Below are 6,708 nucleotides of genomic sequence, written 5' to 3' on the forward strand. Positions count from 1 at the left end.
CCATAAACAAGTGCCATGTCTTGTGTATTTCTCAAATACTTGAAGAATTCTTGACAGTCGTCCAATGACTTATTCTTAGATTTTTATGATATCGACTTACCATGCTTAGAGAATACAATACATCATGACAATTACAAGTCATAAAATACATGATTGACCCTAGAGCCAAAGCATATGGGGATCGACTTATTCTTTCATGTTCAACACTAGGACTAGGACATTGAGTTTTACTTAATTTTACACTATGATGCATAGGAACAATTTCTTTCTTGGAATTTTTCATATTGAATCCTTTCAATACTTTATCCACATATGTACTTTAACTAACTCCATCAAACGTTTCGATCTATTATGACAAATTCATATACTAAGTATGTATTCCGCTTCACCTAAGTCTTTCATAGAGAAACACTTCCCAAGCCAAGTTTTTACACTTTCCATCTCAGAAACACTATTTCCCAAAAGTAGTGTGTACTCAACATATAACACTAGGAAGACAACGATACTCCCACTAACTCTGACATATATTCATGACTCATCTGGACTTCTAGTAAAGCCATATTCTTTGACTTTCTTATGGAAGCATAGATTTCAACTTCGCGATGCTTGTTTAAGTCCTTAGATGGACCTTTTGAGCTTATACACTCTATTTGGATACTTGGCATCTTCAAACCCTTCAGGTTGTATAATATACACATACTTTGAAAATTTCACATTGAGAAAACTCATTTTAACATCCATTTTCCATATCTCCTAATCATGATAGAGAGCTATTGCAAGGAGTATCCTAATAGACTTTATCTTGGCTATTGGTGAGAACGTTTCCACATAATCAATTCCTTGAGTCTGAGTGAAACCTTTTTTCCAATAGTCTAGCCTTAAATGTGTGTAAATTCACATCCATGTCGGTTTCTTCTTGAAGATCTATTTACAGCCTACTGTCTTAAGACCAGGTACTAGCCTAACCAAATTCCAAACTTGGTTGTCCATCATGGACTGAATTTCAATGTCCATATCCAATGTCTATTTGGCAGCCTCAAGGTCCACCATTTCTTCATTATAGTCAGCTGGTTCTTCTAGATTAACTAGTGTCCTATCAGTGATCAACGTTTCTCCTTCCACAGTTATATGGAAACTATAAAACCCGGAAAGTTGGCTAACCCTACTAGATCTGCGAAGAGGTAAGGAAATGTCATTTGGTTCAACAAGTTTTTCAACATGTGGGTGAGAGCTAGTGCTAATTATAGGTTCACTGTCGGTTGAACCTTGTAGTTCTTCAAGGTTAGTTTGACTCCCACTACCTCCTTGAGATATAATTTCTCTCTCAAGGAATACTCATTTTTGAGCTACAAATACCATGTTTTCATTGGGTCTGTAAAACAAATATCTGAAGAGCCAACAAAACAACACTTATCATATATGAATTCAAGTTTGTCTTGGGTTCGTGTTGAACTAAAACCTCATAACCCCAGACCTTTATGTGATTAAGCGATGGAAATTTTCCAGTCCATGTCACATGAGGTGTCTTTGAAACCTTCTTAGTTGGGACAAGGTTTAAGATATAGGTTGTTGTTTCAATTATGTAACCACAAAATGTAATTGGTAATTAATACTGACTCATCATAGATCGAACCATATCTAACAAGGTACAATTTATCCTTTCATAAAACACCATTGAATTATGGTGTCCCTAGAGGAGCTAATTGTACTATTATACAATTTATAAAATGATCATAGAACTTGATACTAAGATATTCTCATTACCTATCGAATTAGAGAACCTTTATCTTCCTACCCAATTGATTCTCTAATTCATGTTGATATTCTTTGAACTTTTAAAAAGTATTTGACTTATGTTTAATCAAATAAACATAACCATATCTATTGAAATCATCAGTAAATGTAACATAGTAGTGTTTACCGTCCCTTGTCAAAGATTTGAAGGGTCCACACACATCTATGTGTATGAGATTCAACAATCCTTCACCTATTTCACGAGTTCATATGAATGTTGGATTAGTCATCTTTCCTAACAAACAAGATTCACATACATCATCCGATTTGAGGTCGAATGATTCCAATACTCCTTTCGATTGGGGCTTGTCGGTGCGTATCTTTCTATATGGCCAATGTGACGATGCCATAAGAACGATTTGTCTAAGCTACTAGAAGAATCATTATTTAAGTTAACATTACTATTATTAGAAACACAAATAACACTTTCAAACACATCAAGAAGCTTTAAATATAAAACAACCATCTTTATAAACTAGAATATCACCCTTTTCATTGTCAAATGAAAACTGAAAACCTTGCTTATACACTGCATGAAATTAAATGATCTTCCTATACATCTCCGAAGAGTAACAATAATTAACTAAAATAATTTAAATTCCACTACTAAGGTTGAGCTCACACTCTCCAACCATCAAGACAAGCAACATTCGTCAATTCCCTATGATTAGATTCCTTTCTCCGTGCTTAAGCTTCCTTCTTGCCTTTAGTCCTTGAAATACCAAGCATATATGAGCACCACATCCAGTATCAAGAACCCATGAGTTAGAAGTAGTAGTATTATGAAGTTCGATCATATAAGTACCTAAATTGGATCCACTCACTTGAACCTTTCCATCCTTGAGAACTTTCAAGTACTTTGGGTAGCTTCATTTCAAATTCCCATTAACACCACAGTAGAAACACATTGCTTCCTTTGGATGACTCACTAGTGGAAATGATGTAGCTCCTTTTTCTTTTATTTCCACTTTGGGAATTAGAAGCAACAAATTTTCCTTTCCACTTGGGATTGGAACACTTTCTTTTCGTTGCACCACCATTCTAAAATGATGAGTACTTAAGTTTGAGGTGCAACATGAACTTTCTTCACACCAACTTCAAATTTTTGGAGGAGATTGTAGAGCTTCATCAATTTCTTGTCCATACTATCCAAATGATAATTCATGCTGAAATTATCATACGCACTTGGGAAAGAAACAAACACAAGATCCACTACTAGGTTATTATCAAAGACAACATCAAGGTTATCGAGTCGATCTATGTAGCTCTTCATTAGTTGAACATGAGCACATACTGATCCACCTTTTTTGAGTTTGCATGATGTTACAACTTCAAATTGTTCTTTCCTTGCCTTTTATTGAAACATTTCAGCCAGTTGCAAGTTCATTTCATACACCCAAGTGTCCTGGAAGGTCTTTTAAAGATCCAAGGACATGGAGGCTATCATGATGCAAGACACCTTATTCGAGTCATCCATGTGTTTGGCGTGATATACTTTTTCTTCATCTGTAGAGTTTTCATCGATTTCAAGAATAGGGTCATCGAGCACCTGTTCACAATTATCATAACTCAATGCCATATGTATAGTTCTCATCCAATCAAGATTGTTATCCCCACCGGTGATCGTCTCTCTATGGAGAACAAAAATGAGGGATAAGTTTAGAGTGGGGGAAAGGAGGAGGTAGAAGAGGAAGACCATATACACCCGACATCTGAAAACGAGAGAGATAGTTTAGTTAGTTAAATTAATCCTTAAATAATTACCCAATTTATTATAAGGCTAGGGTCCATATTTTAGATTCATTTTATGAAGAGAGATACCGTAACCATATCACAAATTTATTTTAGGTAGGTAATGTATTTTACCAATTTCAATCTCTATGAAATTCCTAGATCTTTAAGATTCATTGAACTATTCAATGATATGTTAATCTCGGATTTGCACATCCGCTATTTGTAACTGGAATACCGAGGTCTCGCAAATAAGAAGGTGAATTAACCATGTAATAACGCGTGACATTTGATTATGTAATGGTTCTTTAGTTGACGTGTTGGTCACATAAGCTCCGTTAACAAACCATAACCACAAGTGCCACATCATTTTCTACTTATGTCACAAATTTATATGTTGGTTGACCACACATGCTCCATAAATAGACAATAAGGAATAATATGCGTTATTCACGGATTAGAAACTATTCACATTTTCCTAACATAACTATAATGAGAATTTTTGTTATAGTACTTTATAAGTTATACTTTTAACAAGACATCGTCCTATCAAACTCTTTCAGTTAACAACAATCCACCACACAAAGAAGTAGTGTGTGAAAAGACATTCATTCAATGGTCATTTTATAGGCTATTTCTTTATACATCTCTTATAGCATGACTTCATGAATGAAGCCTAGTCTTGATTCGGCTAACGAACATTTATTAAACATGTGATGCACATGTCATTAAGCTATACTATATATATATATATATATATATATATATATATATATATATATATATATATATATATATATATATATATATATAAACTACTACAAATATATATAACGATGTATTTTGAAACAATTTACAATATTTATGATTTAATCATATTATCGTTAATTAACTATTAATTTATTAATTTTAAATCGATAATTACTAAATTTAAATAAATTAGACATATTTATCCTCCTAGCTCAATTATCAATTTTTAAGCAAATTAAGACAATAAATTAAACCATAGATAAATTCCAAATTCGAATTTTTAGCTAAAAGCCCGAAACCTCCAAGGGGTTTACCTTCTCAAAATCGTCCAACCTTTGTAGGGTTCCAAAACATTCTAATTGCTCAACCATTGAAAAATTAATATTTAGTCCATGCACATTTAAGTAATTTCCTAATCAATTTTAATTAATAATTACTAATTCCAAATTAATTCTAAGTTAATTTTCACAAGTTTCAATTAATTAATCAAGCTATGATAAATTAATAAACTATTTATCTCACTTACTTATTTGTGTAGCTATTTTCGCTTTTGAGGGAAATCCTAGAGGGACTTTATTATTATTCCCTACTTTATACCAATTAGTTATGACACTGGGCACCTATTTCCAACAATAAAATGTTCTTATGGTCGTTAAAACCCATACCCACCAAAACATTACCAAAAGTGGAAAGAAAAATAAATTCTTGGATTTGAAGCTTGATAAAGATGGAAATAGAAGCTCACATGACCCATCCATCACTTATTGGTAGCGATGAGATGATTTCTAGCAGCCACCACCACCTGCGATGGTGGTGACTTGTAACATCCTGTTTCGGATCGTCCGTGAATAGGGTTCGTGGGCTGTAAACGGGGTATGAGGAAGTCTCAGGGTTGCGACAAGTTGCTAGAAGCGTAGGGCATATTGACACCTTTCTGTGGGTATGAGGTTCATTGGAAACGAAGTTATATCGAGGAAGCGATGGAAGTTTGAAGTTGTGGTAGGATAAGTCCCTTATTTGAGAAAGGTGTGTGTACGCTTAGCGTACTCATGTGCGTGATTTTTAAGTGGAGCCACCTAGTACGATGGGCGTACTAGAGGGTATGCTGGACGTACTAGGCACATAGTGGAAACCCTAATTTTGGATGTGTCCCAATATAAATAATGAGATGGCCTCATTCCTGGCCACCATCCTTAGTTAATAAACCCTCTGAAACCCTAATCCTTCATTCATGGAGCTTATGAGTGCATTTGAGAGCCTTAAGTGATTTAGTGTGTTCTTGGAGTAAAGAAGGAGCTTTGGAGAAGAATGAGTGAGAATTCCAGGCCTTGGATCTGAGCATATCTGAGTTGGAAGCTTCATATGGAGGTATAAAGCTTCAAGCTTTCTCACTCTTTTGTTTTGAGCATCATATTAGAGTATTTTAGGGTTTTGGTCCCAAAAGGTGGAGACTTTATGATATATTGAGCTCTAGAGACTAGGATCAACTCCTTTGAGTGTAATTAGTGGTGCAATGTCATAAAAATCCAATCTTGGACGTTGGAATCAAGCCATGCATGAGTTATGAGCTTTTTGAGATAGGGTGTTTGTGACCATTTCAGCCATGCAAAGGCTTAAAGTCACTAACTTTATGGAGTAAGAGCCATTATGGAGTCCAAATCTGGGATTTGAGTTAATATCTTAACTGATTAAGACCAAATGCATAGAAAGAGTGAATCTGGGGAGTACGCTAAGCGTAATTCCTGTACACCCCGCGTACTGTCCTAGTGTCCTCGATGACCAATCTGGATTCGTGAGTACGTTGAGCGTACCAAGGGAGGTACGCCCCATGTAACCTCACTGTGGACTTTTGGGCTAAGTCTCATTTTGGGCCTTGAGTGTTGGGCCTGGAGTTTGGGCTTGTTGCAATAGAGTTTTGGACTAGAGGAATATATATATATATATATATATATATATATATATATATATATATATATATGTTTGTGTGTGTGCTTTGGGCCCTAGAGTTGGGCTTGCCATTTAGATATGAGAGTTGGGCCTCGGGAAAGACCATTTATTATTGGGCCTTGGTGGGCCCAATGGGTTTAGTTATTAATGGGCTGGTTAGTGGACTACCTTTAGACCATATGAGTGAGAGTTTGGACTTAGTTCCTCATTGGGCTAATTGTGGGTTTGGCACAGAGTTAGTGGCCGGTACGTAACAACAATGTTTATAGGGGATGTTCATTATCCGAGGTGAGTCTTCTCACTATACTTTACCTAGAGTGGTAATTCTTATGTGACCGGAGGGTCTTATGTGTTTATATTGAGTATTGTGATATCCTGCATCATGTATATGTGATTTATGTTGTGTATTATTCTGTGCTTACTAAGTTAGGACCGGAGGGTCCACCCGAGTTATGGGACTGAAGGGTCCCACTGAGACACATTGAC

Source organism: Lactuca sativa, chromosome 8 (genome assembly GCF_002870075.4).
Source record: "Lactuca sativa cultivar Salinas chromosome 8, Lsat_Salinas_v11, whole genome shotgun sequence".
Classification (NCBI taxonomy): Eukaryota; Viridiplantae; Streptophyta; class Magnoliopsida; order Asterales; family Asteraceae; genus Lactuca; species Lactuca sativa.